The sequence below is a fragment of the Venturia canescens genome, chromosome 5 (genome assembly GCF_019457755.1).
Source record: "Venturia canescens isolate UGA chromosome 5, ASM1945775v1, whole genome shotgun sequence".
Classification (NCBI taxonomy): Eukaryota; Metazoa; Arthropoda; class Insecta; order Hymenoptera; family Ichneumonidae; genus Venturia; species Venturia canescens.
In genome coordinates, this window is record NC_057425.1 from 21,566,629 (window position 1) to 21,586,387 (window position 19,759).

A 19,759-nucleotide genomic window follows, 5' to 3' on the forward strand; every position below is an offset into this window, starting at 1 on the left:
TCAGTGATAAGATAGCTTTTGGCACCTTTTTTGAAACTATTACTAGGGATATTGCGTCTACATAGTTCGCTATTTTTCAAATTATTCTGTATCATTTCTTTCCACCGGAATGCATCGATTGTCTTTCCTAATCGTAACATATCTGGAATTTCAATTATTATTATTATTATTATTCGAAAATAATTTTTTGGTCAGACATTCGTCCGACTCAGAATGATCGGGCTATAAAAGAAAGTGACATGGAGTTTTTCTAGATATTTTGAGCGGAAAGAGTTGTTGCATATGTCAAAATGATACTTGCTTGACCGTCATAAATAAACAGAAAAATTTTCACTCCAAAATGTCTCGTATTCAATAAATACTCTTATTAATCAGCCAATATTGTACTTTTTTTCAATGAAACTATCGTATATAATGATACTTCCTGAAAATTTTATTCAATTATCTATCAAATTAACGGAGTTACGATTTTTTATGAATGAAAGTTTTTTTTCACGACTTTGCTCGTTTCCGTGCGATTTTGACCACTAAAAATTTTTTTTTTCCAAATTGATTCTACCGTATTCTAGATAAATTGAACTTCATTTTGGTTTTGGTTTTTTCAAATCGGACGTCTCTTCATAGTAAGCCTTTAAAAATTGATAGGGGGCCACACTAGACCCGGTGTATATTTCCAAGAATTTGTCAGAGATGTATCCTCAAAGGATTAAGGAGGGTGGCTAGCGACGATACAATGTTGCCATGCTAAACCATGGTAAATACATAAAAAATTTCAAAATGATAAGAATTTAATAAAATTTGGTGAACATATTCTTTAGTGCCAAATTTGACACTACAATTTTTTTAAGATTTTTCTTCTGTACAGTTATCGAGTAATTGATCACTAAAGTTCATGTGTATAAGCATAGCGTTTCCATATATTATTCCGGGCATAAGAAATCTGCTTTAATGCGTAATTACTCGATAACTAAGCAGAAGAAAATTTTGAAAGAAATTTTGTCTGCGCACTTGATGTTGAAGAACATTATCACCAAATTTGATCAATTTCTTATCATTTTGACGAATGTAGCCACCCTCCTTAACTTGATCCAAACCTCAGAGGCTAAATAATTGATGTTTTTTTGGATATCAGAGTCGTACATATTTCTGATGTAAGTACAAACATTAAAATACGATTTTAACTTCGTGGTGAACAGGGGGCGCCACCATGTGTTCGTTTTTGTAACTATCGCTATACGCATTGTTCGCCATTCCAAACGTTCGCTGTTTCAACGTTCGCTATTTCGAGAGTTCGCCATTCCGTACATCGAAGTTTTCATCATTCGAAATATTTACTCTCGATTTTTAGCGACTATATATTTTGGTCTTTCTATAAAACAAACACTTTTCATTTGGAATTCGGAAAATATGAACTTCTTGCAATACTATGTTCTATTTTCTATGCATTCTAATAAGAGCAGATGGTCTGAATGAATTTCGAAGAAAGCGCGTTCGAAGAAAAAATATCACATTAAATACATAATCTATTAATTGGTCTATCGAGAATAAAATATTCGAATTACTTATTTGATACGGCAAATTTTGAAATTTCGAAAAATTAGTCGTTCTACTATTTGGTTGTTCGACATTTTGAGCCCCACCCTATTTCCGTTATGATATGACGTATGGTGTGTTATTTCAATGCTAACTAAATGAGGTTATAAAGATCGCGAATGTTACATTTCACCGAAACTGTTCCAATTTTTTCCGGTTCTGTAGAAAATAAATAAAAGCAGTACAATTTTTTAGTGAAAGTGGTGAGAAAAAAGTAAAGAAGAAAGAGATAAAGACCGAGAAATCCAAGAGTGTTGTGTAATGGAAAAAAAACCGAAAATTGTCAACAACGTTCGGATTGATGTTAAAAATATTTAGAAAGGTTAGAGATTTTTTCTATATATATCTTGAGATGTAGTCCGGATTCTGAAACATTAGAAATAAAAATCCATGCCTCCGCTCTTTCTCATCAGCTCTCTCTGATTGTATCATCAAACTTGTCGGTGTTTGTTATTGCAGAATATCTAAAGACGCGGCATCGTCTTGTAAAATTTAAATAGGACGTGAGAAATTTAATCTTACGGGAAGCACCCGGAACTTTAGAAAGTTCAAGTGAATCAAAAAAGCTACCATCTGAGTTATGTGCAGCACTACAATTTATGGCATCAATCGGAGGATAAGTATTTTATTAGTATATAATACATAATTTTTCACAATATGAAATTATTCTGAGAAACGTTCAAATCCAAAAAAAAATCGCATCGAAGGTAAAAGTCATTTGTTACTCTATGGTGGCAGAGACTTACTTAGAAGAAAATCGATTCTTCTCAGACTTTCAGGATCCCCTGGTATTCACAATATTCGACGTCGATTTCGTATCGGTACAAATTATGTTTAAATATGTGCTAAAAGTACTTGTCCGGCCCATCACTTTTCATTCAAATTGCTCATTCAAATAAAAATCAAACTAGACGTTAATTTCTGCGTTATTTTTATGGAACTAGCATTAACGCTGGCGTTACACGCCCACTTGAATGTGGACATCATTCCACATATGCTCGGCGGCAACTATCTCTTCGCAACAATTCATGGCATCGAGTAAACAAAACCATTGCAACGGATAGAGGCTTTACATTCTGATATATCGAAAAATTTTTTTTAAGAAAGTGTATATAGTAATACACTAGGGAATCACTTTTCATCGAATTTCAAGAAATGCCCGTGTCGCACTCATTTTTTAATGTTGATTTCAACAAAGTGCAATTGTGTACGTGACCATAAAAAAATGAAATTGTACAGACGAATCTGCTCGAAAATTTATTGAATTGCGATTTATTATCAGCTGAATATCTTCAGTAATAGAATAGATTAGTTGCTATAACGAATAAAATTCGTTTGAAGAATAAAATGTGTAGTAAAAATTGCCGTCATTTCAATATAAACTGGGGAGTTAATTTGGAGGCTGGACAATGCTTATCGTGCGAAGGATACTTTTTCATAAATACACAATAATATCTCTTGGATATTACAGAAAAATTTGTTTGCATGTTTTTATAATGAATGCAATTAAGTTAAAATCTCTTGGAGGTAATTTTTTAAATTCCCTCTGTTTCCCTCTGTACGCATAGATGTGATCCATCAGATCTAAAAGAGCCCTGATTTTTATTTGAATGAGCAATTTGAATGAAAAGTGATGGGCCGGACAAGTACTTTTAGCACATATTTAAACATAATTTGTACCGATACGAAATCGACGTCGAATATTGTGAATACCAGGGGATCCTGAAAGTCTGAGAAGAATCGATTTTCTTCTAAGTAAGTCTCTGCCACCATAGAGTAACAAATGACTTTTACCTTCGATGCGATTTTTTTTTTGGATTTGAACGTTTCTCAGAATAATTTCATATTGTGAAAAATTATGTATTATATACTAATAAAATACTTATCCTCCGATTGATGCCATAAATTGTAGTGCTGCACATAACTCAGATGGTAACTTTTTTGATTCACTTGAACTTTCTAAAGTTCCGGGTGCTTCCCGTAAGATTAAATTTCTCACGTCCTATTTAAATTTTTTTTCCCTTTACAATATAATTACAGATTTGTATTTTTTTTTAATATAATATTTTTTCATGATTTGTAAAAGCTTTTCTTAATTGTTTTGTTGAAATTATTTACAATTGGTTTCGTAATTTTTTTTACATACTATTATGTTTTGAATTTTTTTCACTCGTCATCCGATGTACTCGTCACTTTTGCATTTATTTGACCACGTTTTGTTCCTTTGAACCAAACGTTTTTCACGCATTACCATAATTTAACAGATTCATTTTTTTATTCATTGCGTTTGAAATGGTTTTTTTTTATATCCTTTAGTAATGAATTGCTCATTTAAAGCAAGTTTCGAGAGAACAGATCGAACAACTTCTTCTTATAAATCATCGTGCATTTGTGTTTTGAACTACATGAGTGTCTCATAGGGTTTCACTGAGACTACTGTCCAGGTGACATCAAACATAAATGTACTTGTCTCCAATTTTTTAACAGCACTCGTGCTGTTACTTATGGTTTGATTTGACTACTTTTTGTGCACTGTGAACTTGAAAAAATTTTACAGGATATTGGAAAATCAAATTCTTCATGTTAGGGCACAATATAGATGACATTCTGTTATTGTTAATTCATTTTTTGTTCGTACCAAGAAATGCACACTACCTGTATGAGTAACATATGTAGGGTTTATTCACTGAGACTACCGTTCAGATGTAATGACCATATTATCACCCATCAGAGTGTACTTGCGAAAAGACATTTATTGAAAAATTTTTTAATTAAAATTATTCCCTGTCTCATTGAAAGAGATATCAAAAAAAAGGAAACAAAAATTTTTTAATCAAATTACGGCTAATTTATTTAAAAACTCAAAAAATTACAAGGAATAATAAATTTCGATGTCATTAAATAACGACAGGATTTCAATGACTAAGGCACTCGAATCTTTTTTCAAGATAACGCGATATTGATCGATTGGAATAATTAAATCCAACATAGGGGGTCACCCCGCATGGCGGCCGAATTTTGTAGGGTTTTTTCGCAATTTTCTTGCGGCAAAGAAAAAAAACATAGACTTTTGAAATTTAAAGGGTTTATTCAATGGTATTTCAACTCGATGGTAGAATTTTTTAACTCTGATATCTCTGGTAGATTCGGTGTAAAGCTACTCCACAGGAACCCATATGTTTCTTCATAGTCTCCACGATTCTAGGGGATCGGTTTATCTGAGATCAAAAAACCAAGGAGCGTTTGGATTAGTAAAGCAGTGGTTATCACCTGAATTAAAATTATACAGAAATATTAAACATTGAAGGATTTTTCCCTTTAGAAAAACCTTATTTCAATTTTTCAAAATGTTGCATAGCTCAATAATCCTTCAATTTCGATATTTCTGTATGATTTTAGTTCAGGCAATAGCCCACTGCTTTACAAATCAAAACGCTCCTCGGTTTTTTGACCGCAGATAAACGGAACCCCCGGGAATCGTGGACACCATGGAGAAGCATATGGGATCCTGTGGATTAATTTTACACGGAATTAACTCGAGACATCAGAGTTAAAAAATTCTATCATAAAGTTGAAATACCAATGAATAAACTTTTTAAATTTTAAGTCTGTGTTTTTTTCTCGTCGCAAAAAATCGAGGAAACCCCAAAAAATGCGGCTGCCATAGGGGGTGACCCCCTCAAGCCGAATCAGTTTTTTTGAAAATAAAAATCGTTTTATTATGCATGCAAGTTGTTTTAGGTATTTTAATACCCACTAGGGTGGTAGTTATTTGGGATCAAATTTATTTTACCCTTTTCGCCCCCTAAATTGGTTCGAAATACATAAAAAGTAATGCTGTAATTTTGTCAGATTTGTAGAACAATGCTCAACCCTCGACCATGGGGGTTGAAGTTTTCTGTTCATAATACATGGAATTTTTCTGCGTTTGTGGTCACGATTATACTGTGGGCCTCAATACATTTGGAAAATCTGGAAATTTCCATAAATTGTTTTACAAGCATGTTGCTACACGAAAAAAATTTTCAAAACTCCTACCCTTAAAATGTTGTATAGCATCACTATAAGAACCCATTAATGCGCAAAACGACAATTTTGGACACACAATTTCAAGTACGCAGTTTTAATTAAAGAACAAAATCTGATATAGGAGATTTTTGAGAGTGCTCTTTCAGAATCTTGCATTTATTTTGTAAAATTAAATCAAAATCTTCATTATTTATTCGTTTTTAATTGAAAAGTCAAGATTTTCTAACATTTTTTTTTTCAAAGCGATTTCCCTTACTGTTGCTGCTCTCAAATAACCATATTATCGCCAGCAAAGATGTTCTTAAGGTCTGACGAGTCCAGAACACTGGTTATAAACACTTTTTTCTTACTCAGTTTTTGCATAATGGCGGCTTTTGCAAAACAGCATGATGAAAATCTGTATGATTTTTTTTCTCGAAAGTCTTGACATAACAAAGAAATGTTCCAGAACAAAAAGTATTGAGAATCTTCTAAAGAATACGTGTGATTTTTTTCAAAAATTTTCTAGCTATTTTACCACCCTAATACACACATATACACACACGCGGACATATTTTATTTCGAACTTAAATTTTACTTTGTTGGAATTGAAGTGAAAACTCTCCGTGATTATCAATTTAGTCCTTTTGATGAAAAAATTTCCACCAATGCAAAAAAATACTGATTGCCTCAGTTTCAATTTGCCAATAGAAATTTTGTAATCAAGCACTTTCGAATAGTCTGTTATACGTTTACAGACAATGCGATTATACTGCCTTTCTATATTTTTGTAGTCCCTGGCTCTTTTTCGTCATTCCTGTTTTGGGTTATTTTATTACAAGACGATGCCGCGTCTTTAGATATTCTGCAATAACAAACATCGACAAGTCTGATGATACAATCAGAGAGAGAGCTGATGAGAAAGAGCGAAGGCATGGATTTTTATTTCTAATGTTTCAGAATCCGGACTACATCTCAAGATATATATAGAAAAAATCTAACCTTTCTAAATATTTTTACCATCAATCCGAACGTTGTTGACAATTTTCGGTTTTTTTTCCGTTACACAACACTCTTGGATTCCTCCGTCTTTATCTCTTTCTTCTTCACTTTTTTCTCACCACTTTCACTAAAACATTGTACTGCTTTTATTTATTTCCTACAGAACCGGAAAAAATTGGAACAGTTTCGGTGAATTGTAACATTCGCGATCTTTATAACCTCATTTAGTTAGCATTGAAATAACACACCATACGTCATATCATAACGGAAATATATAGGTATATACTTGTACTACCGACCGGGATATCGGTGAACTGTCAAATCGCGATCTTTATAACCTCATCATCTATCAGCATAAACAACACACCATACGTCATACGACACGAAAATATATAGATATATATTGGTATTATGGCACCAGAAAAAAAATATATCGGTATATAAAATGTATTATGGCACCAGATTTGTCACTAGATATAAAACAAATAAACATCGAAAATGTGTGCGAAAATCCGACCCATTTTTTGATGCAATTAAAAAATAAATAATTAATATCTCTTCAACGCGTCAACCCACAGAGTTCGATGAGGTCGCAATCGAAAGAAAAAAAATAATAAAAAATATGTCAACGTATAATATTCTCCGAAATGATATAGTTAATTAATTATTGAAGAAACAAATTTTGAAAATTTTCGAAAACAATTGGAAACGCTATCGCTCCGGTAAAGAGTCTCTGGCAGCAACTCGTCATATCTTATAAATGTACTTGTCTCAGAGTCGCTGCCGCGACTCTAGATAAAATAACCCAAAACAGGAATGACGAAAAAGAGCCAGGGACTACAAAAATATAGAAAGGCAATATAATCGCATTGTCTGTAAACGCATAACAGACTATTCGAAAGTGATTGATTACAAAATTTCTATTGGCAAATCGAAACTGAGGCAATCAGTATTTTTTTCATTTTGCATTGGTGGAAATTTTTTCATCAAAAAGACTAAATTGATAATCACGGAGAGTTTTCACTTCAATTCCAACAAAGTAAAATTTAAGTTCGAAATAAAATATGTCCGCGTGTGTATATATGTGTGTATTAGGGTGGTCGTTATTTGGGGTCTTTTAAAACAATGCTTAACCCTCGACCATGCGGGTTGAAGTTTTCCGTTTAAAATACATGGAATTTTTCTGCGTCTGTGGTCACGATTTTACTGTGGGCCTTAATACGTTTGGAAAATCTTGAAATTTTCAGAAATTATTTTACAAGCATGTTGCTACACGGAAAAAACTTTCAAAGCTCCTATTCTTAAAATGTTGTATAGCGTCATCATACTAACCGATTAATGCGCAAAACGACATTTTTGGACACACAATTTCAAGTACGCAGTTTTGACTGAAAAACAAAAGAAAAATTCTCCAAAATCTGATATAGGGGGTTTTTGAGGGTGCTCTTTCAGAACCTGGCGTTTATTTTTTAAAATTAAATCAAAATCTTCATTATTTTTGCGTTTTGAATTGGAAAGTCAAAAATTTTGAACGTATTTTTCCCTCAAATCGATTTCCGTTACTGTTGCTGCACTCAAATAACCATATTACAAAAATACAAAAATAGCTAGAAAATTTTTGAAAAAAATCACACGTATTCTTTAGAAGATTCTCAATACTTTTTGTTCTGGAACATTTCTTTGTTATGTCAAGACTTTCGAGAAAAAAAATCATACAGATTTTCATCATGCTGTTTTGCAAAAGCCGCCATTATGCAAAAACTGAGTAAGAAAAAAGTGTTTATAACCAGTGTTCTGGACTCGTCAGACCTTAAGAACATCTTTGCTGGCGATAATATGGTTATTTGAGAGCAGCAACAGTAAGGGAAATCGCTTTGAAAAAAAAAATGTTAGAAAATCTTGACTTTTCAATTAAAAACGAATAAATAATGAAGATTTTGATTTAATTTTACAAAATAAATGCAAGATTCTGAAAGAGCACTCTCAAAAATCTCCTATATCAGATTTTGTTTCTTTAGTTAAAACTGCGTACTTGAAATTGTGTGTCCAAAATTGTCGTTTTGCGCATTAATGGGTTCTTATAGTGATGCTATACAACATTTTAAGGGTAGGAGTTTTGAAAATTTTTTTCGTGTAGCAACATGCTTGTAAAACAATTTATGGAAATTTCAAGATTTTCCAAATGTATTGAGGCCCACAGTATAATCGTGACCACAAACGCAGAAAAATTCCATGTATTATGAACAGAAAACTTCAATCCCCATGGTCGAGGGTTAAGCATTGTTCTACAAATCTGACAAAATTACAGTATTACTTTTTATGTATTTCGAACCAATTTAGGGGGCGAAAAGGGTAAAATAAATTTGATCCCAAATAACTACCACCCTAGTGGGTATTAAAATACCTAAAACAACTTACATGCATAATAAAACGATTTTTATTTTCAAAAAAACTGATTCGGCTTGAGGGGGTCACCCCCCATGGCAACCGCATTTTTTGGGGTTTCCTCGATTTTTTGCGACGAGAAAAAAACACAGACTTAAAATTTAAAGAGTTTATTCATTGGTATTTCAACTTTATGATAGAATTTTTTAACTCTGATGTCTCGAGTTAATTCCGTGTAAAATTAATCCACAGGATCCCATATGCTTCTCCATGGTGTCCACGATTCCCGGGGGTCCCGTTTATCTGCGATCAAAAAACAGAGGAGTGTTTTGATTTGTAAAGTAGTGGGCTATTGCCTGGACTAAAATCATACAGAAATATCGAAATTGAAGGATTATTGAGCTATGCAACATTTTGAAAAATTGAAATAAGGTTTTTCTAAACGGAAAAATCCTTCAATGTTCAATATTTCTGTATAATTTTAATTCAGATGATAACTACTGCTTTACTAATCCAAACGCTCCTTGGTTTTTTGATCTCAGATAAACCGATCCCCTGGAATCGTGGAGACTATGAAGAAACATATAGGTTCCTGTGGAGTAGCTTTACACCGAATCTACCAGAGATATCAGAGTTAAAAAATTCTACCATCGAGTTGAAATACCATTGAATAAACCCTTTAAATTTAAAAAGTCTATGTTTTTTTTCTTTGCCGCAAGAAAATTGCGAAAAAACCCTACAAAATTCGGCCAGAGACTCTTTACAGGAGCCATCGCTTTTCTACTTGTTTCGAAAATTTCTTTCTTCAATAAAATAATAATCACAGAATTTCATAGGATATTTCCACTTGACGTATTTTTTATTTATTTTTTTCTATCGATTGCGACCTCTTGCAACTCTGTAGCTTAACGCATTCGAAAGATATTAATTATTATTTTTTTAATTTCATCAGAAAATTGTGCATTTTTTCGCACACATTTTTGATGTTTATTTGTTTCAAGAACTAGGGATATCTGGTTCCAAACATATTTTGTATACCTATATATTTCCGTGTCTGACATTTCTATTATGTGCATGAAATAATGAGGTTGGAACGCCGTCAGTGTCCAAGTTGACCTAACATCGTGACCATGGATGACACCTATATATATTGTGATCGTGATCGTGATGTGAAAGCTCACTGATTTTAGTGCGCAGTTACTGTGTTAGTGGTATTTTAATTCAATAATCATTTAGTAAACTTACATTTTTTATATACTAAAGATATCATGAGCATGATATTGTGTTAGTGGTGTTTTGAACTCAAATTCGAATTCTATTTTTTTGAGAAGTGCTGGTGAGAATGCGGATGTGAAATTGTACTTAGGTCGACGGCTCCATGGTTTTCGATGTCTAGGTATACTTCTCCATGGTTTTCGAAGTCCAGGTATATTGTCCCATAGTTTTCGATGTCTAGGTATATTTCTCCATGGTTTTCGATATCTAGGCATATTTCTCCATGGTTTTCGATGTCTAGGTCGATGGGTCCATGGTTCCCGATGTCTAGGTCGACGGGTCCATGGTTTCCGATGTCTATGTCGACGGCTTCATGGTTTTCGATGTCTAGGTATATTTCTTCATGGTTTTTGATGTCTCGGTATATTTCTCCATGGTTCTCCATGTCTAGGTCGACGGGTTCATTGTTTCCGATGTCTAGGTAGACGGCTTCATGGTTTTCGATGTCTAGGTATATTTCTCCATGGTTTTTGATGTCTCGGTATATTTCTCCATGGTTCTCCATGTCTAGGTTGACGGGTTCATGGTTTCCGATGTCTAGGTAGACGGCTTCATGGTTTTCGATGTCTAGGTATATTTCTCCATGGTTTTCGATATCTAGGCATATTTCTCCATGGTTTCCGATGTCTAGGTCGACGGGTCCATAGTTTCCGATGTCTATGTCGACGGCTTCATGGTTTTCGATGTCTAGGTATATTTCTCCATGGTTTTCGATATGAAGGCATATTTCTCCATGGTTTCCGATGTCTAGGTCGACGGGTCCATGGTTTCCGATGTCTATGTCGACGACTTCATGGTTTTCGATGTCTAGGTATATTTCTCCACGGTTTTTGATGTCTCGGTATATTTCTCCATGGTTTTCCATGTCTAGGTCGACGGGTCCATGGTTTCCGATGTCTAGGTAGACGGCTTCATGGTTTTCGATGTCTAGGTATATTTCTCCATGGTTTTCGATATCTAGGCATATTTCTAAATGGTTTCCGATGTCTATGTCGACGGCTTCATGGTTTTCGATGTCTCGGTATATTTCTCCATGGTTTTTGATGTCTCGGTATATTTCTCCATGGTTTTCGATGTCTAGGTATATTTCTCCATGGTTTTCAATGTCTAGGTCGACGAGTCCATGGTTTCCGATGTCTATGTCGACGGCTTCATGGTTTTCGATGTCTAGGTATATTTCTCCATGGTTTTTGATGTCTCGGTATATTTCTCCATGGTTCTCCATGTCTAGGTTGACGGGTTCATGGTTTCCGATGTCTAGGTAGACGGCTTCATGGTTTTCGATGTCTAGGTATATTTCTCCATGGTTTTCGATATCAAGGCATATTTCTCCATGGTTTCCGATGTCTAGGTCGACGGGTCCATGGTTTCCGATGTCTAGGTAGACGGCTTCATGGTTTTCGATGTCTAGGTATATTTCTCCATGGTTTTCGATGTCTAGGTATATTTCTCCATGGTTTTCGATGTCTAGGTATATTTCTCCATGGTTTTCAATGTCTAGGTCGACGAGTCCATGGTTTCCGATGTCTATGTCGACGGTTTCATGGTTTTCGATGTCTAGGTATATTTCTCCATGGTTTTTGATGTCTCGGTATATTTCTCCATGGTTCTCGATGTCTAGGTTGACGGGTTCATGGTTTCCGATATCTAGGTAGACGGCTTCATGGTTTTCGATGTCTAGGTATATTTCTCCATGGTTTTCGATATCAAGGCATATTTCTCCATGGTTTCCGATGTCTAGGTCGACGGGTCCATGGTTTCCGATGTCTATGTCGACGGCTTCATGGTTTTCGATGTCTAGGTATATTTCTCCATGGTTTTTGATGTCTCGGTATATTTCTCCATGGTTTTCCATGTCTAGGTCGACGGGTCCATGGTTTCCGATGTCTAGGTAGACGGCTTCATGGTTTTCGATGTCTAGGTATATTTCTCCATGGTTTTCGATATCTAGGCATATTTCTAAATGGTTTCCGATGTCTATGTCGACGGCTTCATGGTTTTCGATGTCTCGTATATTTCTCCATGGTTTTCGATGTCTAGGTATATTTCTCCATGGTTTTCGACGTCTAAGTATATTTCTCCATGGTTTTTGATGTCTAGGTATATTTCTCCATGGTTTTCGATGTCTAGGTATATTTCTCCATGGTTTTCAATGTCTAGGTCGACGAGTCCATGGTTTCCGATGTCTAGGTCGACGGATTCATGGTTTTCCAGGTCTAGGTCCGTGACTCCATTGTTTTCGATGTCAAAGCAGATATCAGCCCCAATAATTTTTTTGCCACGAATTTTGATAGTTATTATTCATTCTCCGAAAATTAGAATCACGAAGAACACTATTGTTATTTTCTTGAAAAAGTAGTAATTGGACAGGGGGTATTGCAAAATGCTTGAGAATTTGGAAGTTACCGTTAGTCGATTCTCAATTGATTGAACAGTTTAAATTTGTGGAAATGAAATGATCAATTATTGGAAATTATTGGCAACTAATGAAAAATGTATTGCCAATTGACAGAAATTTTCCAATTGATGGAGAATGTTTTGCCAAATGCCGTAAATTTGTCCATTAAATAAAAAGTTTTTGGTCAATCGATGAAGACCAGATCGTTCTTCGTCAATTCGCCCACAATGTTGTTAAATGATTATATATTTATCGATAATGAGCGATACAATTTAGACATGGAATACGATAGATTGATGGAGATCGGGGGTTTTTGGGGCTGCTGAGCGCAACTCCAGTATCAGATTTCCTAGATTTCGAAAATTCAAAATGGCGGATCTTATATTCCAAACCACTTTTTGAAAAATTGATCCAACTGGCCTGAAACTTGTTATTCAGAGGTGTCGCTGAACATGAATCTGCCGCCGACTTTTCAAAATTTCAAAAATTCGAAGTGATGAATCTGATATTTCGAATGATTTCTTGAACAACAATGCAATTGGCCCGAAACTTGTTACTGAAAGGTTTCCGGGATCGCTGAGCAGAAATCTGATGTCGAATGTTTAAAATTTCAAAAATTTAAAGTGTCAAATATAATATCTTGAAGGACTTTCTTAAAATCAATCCCATTAACCTGAAATTATTTCTCGAGAGTTTTTGTGACTGCTGAGCACAATTCCGATGTCAGATTTTCATAATTTCGAAAATCAGAAGAGTCGACCTAGCCATCGAAAGCTATAGAGCTGTCGACCTGTCAATATCGAAAACCATGGATCCGTCGACTTCGACATCGGAAACCATGGATCCGTCGAACTAGACATCGGAAACCATGGATCCGTCGACCTAGACATCGGAAACCATGGACCCGTCGACCTAGACATCGAAAACCATGGAGGAATATGCCTTGACATCGAAAACCATGGATAAATATTCCTCGACATAGAAAACCATGAAGAAGTATACCTAGATATCGAAAACCATGTTGCAATAGGCCTGGACATCCAAAACCATGGAGTAATATACCTAGACATCGAAAACCATAGAGGAATTTGCCTTGACATCGAAAACCATGGAGAAGTATACCTAGACACCAAAAACCATGGAGCAATATGCCTGGACATCGAAAACCATGGAACCGTTGACCTAGACATCGGAAACCATGGAGAAAAATAACTAGACATCGAAAATCATGGAGCCGGTAGACCTAAGCGTCGAAGATCTTCACGGACGTATCGCATACTATGTATGCGTAAACCAGACAATGTATGATCTACCAATTGGTTAAAAATGTCTCTAGAATTGAATTTTATATGATCAATTGACAGAATATTTTAGATCAATTGAAAAATTATCGTCAATTGGCAATATCACCTTTATTAATTAGAAATTGGTTGGTCAATTGGTAATATCTCCTCCATCAATTGGAAATTGGTTGGTCAATTGACAATATCTTCTCCATCAATTGGAAATTTTTTGTCAATTGGTAATATCTCCTTCATCAATTAGAAATTGGTTTTTCAATTGACAATGTAATTTGAAATAATGACTGATTTAAATTTTTAATCAACTGATAATAATTATTTTCCCAGTGTGCATTTTTGATCAATGTAAAAATTAAAAATGAAAAAATTTTTTTTTGACGATCTCTGGATGATACTAAGGTCGAGAAAAGAAGTTGGCCGAGAAACGCCAAAAATAGTTATGTGTTTTTCTTAGAACAAATTGAGAAATAAATCAACGATATCAGATCACATCTATATATTGTCGTAATATAAAGAAGAGATGAACCGGTCTTCACTATTATGATTTCGATTTTTTAATATCTTGTTAAATTTCAAGTTCACGGTGCACAAAAAGTCGGCAAATAAACATGAAATACAGCATGAATGCTGTGAAAAACTGAAGACAAGTACATTTATGTCCCCTGGACAGCCCTCGTCAAATATTAATTCATTACAACGTATGAAAAACTATGATCAAAAAAAATTCAACACCTATAAAAAACTACAAGCTCGTCATAGCAGCTCAAGAAAACATGATTGAACCCTCAAAAAATAAAATCATACATTGTTTCTTGAAAATGAAAAAGGAAATTGAAAATTGTCCGAGTAAAAGTCTGCTTCTAAAAAAACTATCCAAAAACCAAACTCATCATACACTTTATGAAAAACCTTCTTCGTTATCATTCAAAAGAATATCGAACCTCGTAAAAACACGCTTCCTTCCAAATAATTATTACAAAATAATTCACAAAAATGACGTCTCAAATGACCATCTCAAATGCATTAATGAATAACCTCGAACCTGTGATATGGAAATACGTAATCTCAAGACGTTCCGCTCAAAGGAACTGAATGTTGTCAAATAAGTGCAAAAGTGAAAAGTACATTGCATTGAGAACCGAAAAAATACAAATGTAGTATATTTAAAGAAGATTAAAAAATACAAATAATCAAATGATAAACAAAAGAAAAACAAAAACACAAAAAAATCGCAAACACAAAAAGTTATAATAACAAAAAATTACGAAGATTTTAACTTACTGAATAGTCAACTAAATTATTGAATTTTAGCCGTTGTGAAATCATGTTCTAATGGGCTTTGAGAATACTCGTCTGCCTCAGAACGTTTTAGCTAAATTACTAAAAGATCGACAACCATAAAAGTTACAAAATCTTGCTTTTAAGCAATTATATAGAAGAACAATGCCACCCATTTTTTTTATAACCAGTACATATAAAACTGTGGTTAATTTCGAGTTGAGAATACTCTTCCAGCCCAAGGAGTCCTGACTGAGTTACTATTCGACAGTAGAAACTTATAAGGAAACCGAAATCTTCCTGCCCATGACTTTTTGAGAAAATGGCTAATCCAAAATATCATATCAAAGGTGAAGTCATTTTTCACTTTATGATAGTAGAGATTTATAAGAAAATCGATTCTTCTCCGACTTTCAGGATCCCCTGGTATGATTCACTATATATTCGACGTCGATTGGATCGGTACAAGTTATTTTTAAATACGTGTTAAAAGTACTTGTCCGGCCCATCACTTTCTATTCAAATTGCTCATTCATAAAAAAATCAGGGCTCTCCTAAAATTGATGAACCACAAGTATGAATTCGGAGAGAGTTGACAATAATATCTTTAGGTAATTGAATAAATTGTGAAAAAAATCTAATCGAATTTCCCCGTATTTTACAAGGGATTTCATTGTGCATCCATTAAATAAAAAAAATATACTTTGCACGATACAAATTTTCAAGCATTCAAGATAACTTCTCAGCTTACATTGCAAAATGAAAGCAATTTTTACCTCTCATTTCTTTCAGCGCAGAAATTCCATAGTCAGTATAGGAACCATCGTATACTAATGCTGAGAATATTGAAATGATAATATGTCGCATTTTTTGAAAAATTTCGATCGGACTCAGCCATACGATTGTATGTTTATTTTTTATATCGACGTATACAATTTTATCCGGTTAAAATCAATAAATATCAACAGTTAAGTAAACACGAGCGTTTCGAGGAATTCAAAGAAATATGATTTTTTTGTTCCATGATATTAACATGCGGATTAGCTTCGTTTTTGATTTTTTTATGAATGAGCAATTTGAATAGAAAGTGATGGGCCGGACAAGTACTTTTAACACGTATTTAAAAATAACTTGTACCGATCCAATCGACGTCGAATATGTAGTGAATCATACCAGGGGATCCTGAAAGTCGGAGAAGAATCGATTTTCTTATAAATCTCTACTATCATAAAGTGAAAAATGACTTCACCTTTGATATGATATTTTGGATTAGCCATTTTCTCAAAAAGTCATGGGCAGGAAGATTTCGGTTTCCTTATAAGTTTCTACTGTCGAATAGTAACTCAGTCAGGACTCCTTGGGCTGGAAGAGTATTCTCAACTCGAAATTAACCACAGTTTTATATGTGCTGGTTATAAAAAAAATGGGTGGCATTGTTCTTCTATATAATTGCTTAAAAGCAAGATTTTGTAACTCTTATGGTTGTCGATCTTTTAGTAATTTAGCTAAAACGTTCTGAGGCAGACGAGTATTCTCAAAGCCCATTAGAACATGATTTCACAACGGCTAAAATTCAATAATTTAGTTGACTATTCAGTAAGTTAAAATCTTCGTAATTTTTTGTTATTATAACTTTTTGTGTTTGCGATTTTTTTGTGTTTTTGTTTTTCTTTTGTTTATCATTTGATTATTTGTATTTTTTAATCTTCTTTAAATATACTACATTTGTATTTTTTCGGTTCTCAATGCAATGTACTTTTCACTTTTGCACTTATTTGACAACATTCAGTTCCTTTGAGCGGAACGTCTTGAGATTACGTATTTCCATATCACAGGTTCGAGGTTATTCATTAATGCATTTGAGATGGTCATTTGAGACGTCATTTTTGTGAATTATTTTGTAATAATTATTTGGAAGGAAGCGTGTTTTTACGAGGTTCGATATTCTTTTGAATGATAACGAAGAAGGTTTTTCATAAAGTGTATGATGAGTTTGGTTTTTGGATAGTTTTTTTAGAAGCAGACTTTTACTCGGACAATTTTCAATTTCCTTTTTCATTTTCAAGAAACAATGTATGATTTTATTTTTTGAGGGTTCAATCATGTTTTCTTGAGCTGCTATGACGAGCTTGTAGTTTTTTATAGGTGTTGAATTTTTTTTGATCATAGTTTTTCATACGTTGTAATGAATTAATATTTGACGAGGGCTGTCCAGGGGACATAAATGTATTCATTCTTACGGGTAGCACCCGGAACTTGAAAAAGTTCAAGAGAATCAAAAAAGTTACCATCTGAGTTATGTGCAGCACTACAATTTATGGCATCAATTGGAGGATAAGTATTTTATTAGTATATAATACATAATTTTTCACAATATGAAATTGTTCTGAGAAACGTTCAAATCCAAAAAAAAATCGCATCGAAGGTAAAAGTCATTTGTTACTCTATGGTGGCAGAGACTTACTTAGAAGAAAATCGATTCTTCTCAGACTTTCAGGATCCCCTGGTATTCACAATATTCGACGTCGATTTCGTATCGGTACAAATTATGTTTAAATATGTGCTAAAAGTACTTGTCCGGCCCATCACTTTTCATTCAAATTGCTCATTCAAATAAAAATCAAACTAGACGTTAATTTCTGCGTTATTTTTATGGAACTAGCATTAACGCTGGCGTTACACGCCCACTTGAATTTGGAAATCATTCCACATATGCTCTGCGGCAACTATCTCTTCGCAACAATTCATGGCATCGCGTAAACGAAACCATTGCAACGGATAGAGGCTTTACATTCCGATATATGAAAAATTTTTTTTTAAGAAAGGGTATATAGTAATACACTAAGGAATCACTTTTCATCGAATTTCAAGAAATGCCCGTGTCGCACTCATTTTTTAATGTTGATTTCAACAAAGTGCAATTGTGTACGTGACCATAAAAAAACGAAATTGTACAGACGAATCTGCTCGAAAATTTATTAAATTGCGATTTATTATCAGCTGAATATCTTCAGTAATAGAATAGATTAGTTGCTATAACGAATAAAATTCGTTTGAAGAAGAAAATGTGTAGTAAAAATTGCCGTCATTTCAATATAATCTGGGGAGTTAATTTGGAGGCTGGACAATGCTTATCGTGCGAAGGATACCTTTTCATAAATACACAATAATATCTCTTGGATATTACAGAAAAATTTGTTTGCATTTTTTTATAATGAATGCAATTAAGTTAAAATCTGTTGGAGGTAATTTTTTTAATTCCCTCTGTTTCCCTCTGTACGCATAGATGTGATCCATCAGATCTAAAAGAGCCCTGATTTTTATTTGAATGAGCAATTTGAATGAAAAGTGATGGGCCGGACAAGTACTTTTAGCACATATTTAAACATAATTTGTACCGATACGAAATCGACGTCGAATATTGTGAATACCAGGGGATCCTGAAAGTCTGAGAAGAATCGATTTTCTTCTAAGTAAGTCTCTGCCACCATAGAGTAACAAATGACTTTTACCTTCGATGCGATTTTTTTTTGGATTTGAACGTTTCTCAGAACAATTTCATATTGTGAAAAATTATGTATTATATACTAATAAAATACTTATCCTCCGATTGATGCCATAAATTGTAGTGCTGCACATAACTCAGATGGTAACTTTTTTGATTCACTGGAACTTTCTCAAGTTCCGGGTGCTTCCCGTAAGAATGAATTTCTCACGTCCTATTTGAATTTTTCTTTTCCTTTACAATATAACTACAGATTTGTATTTTTTTTAATATAATATTTTTTCATGATTTGTGAAAGCTTTTCTTAATTGTTTTGTTAAAATTATTTACAGTTGGTTTCGTAATTTTTTTTACATACCATTATGTTTTGAATTTTTTTCACTCGTCATCCGATGTACTCGTCACTTTTGCATTTATTTGACCACGTTTTGTTCCTTTGAACCAAACGTTTTTCACGCATTACCATGATTTAACAGATTCATTTTTTTATTCAGTGCGTTTGAAATGGCTTTTTTTTATAACCTTTAGTAATGAATTGCTCATTTGAAGCAAGTTTCGAGAGAACAGATCGAACAACTTCTTATAAATCATCGTGCATTCGTGTTTTGAACTACATGAGTGTCACATAGGGTTTCACTGAGACTCCTGTCCAGGTACATATAATCGTAAAACAAAAAAGATCGTCAAAACGTACCGTAATAGAAGAACCTGTCTTGTAGAGTTTGTACTTTTTTTTTTGGGACAGGCGAGTTGTGATCGGCATCATCCGATGACATTTTGACAAATTCGTGTGAAATACATATATACTTGTCTCAAGATTTTGTAGAAACACTGACGAACACACTGTAATAAATGAGGAGACGGTTTCCATAAATTAGAGAATAAATTTTCAGTTTTCTTCGGAAGTTTTATTTTCTTTGCGAGTAGAACGAAAAATTCAACGGCTTAATTTTTCATGAGAACGAAATATGTATTTATCCGTTTGATCGAACACAACGTATTCGATATTCACTA

At 33.9% G+C, this 19,759-nt stretch overlaps 1 protein-coding gene across 1 annotated transcript in view; it reads left to right on the plus strand.

The window, feature by feature from the left end:
- LOC122411264 (organic cation transporter protein-like) overlaps positions 1 to 19,759 on the plus strand; it is a 522,699-nt gene that overhangs the window by 374,969 nt on the left and 127,971 nt on the right. The window lies entirely within an intron of this gene.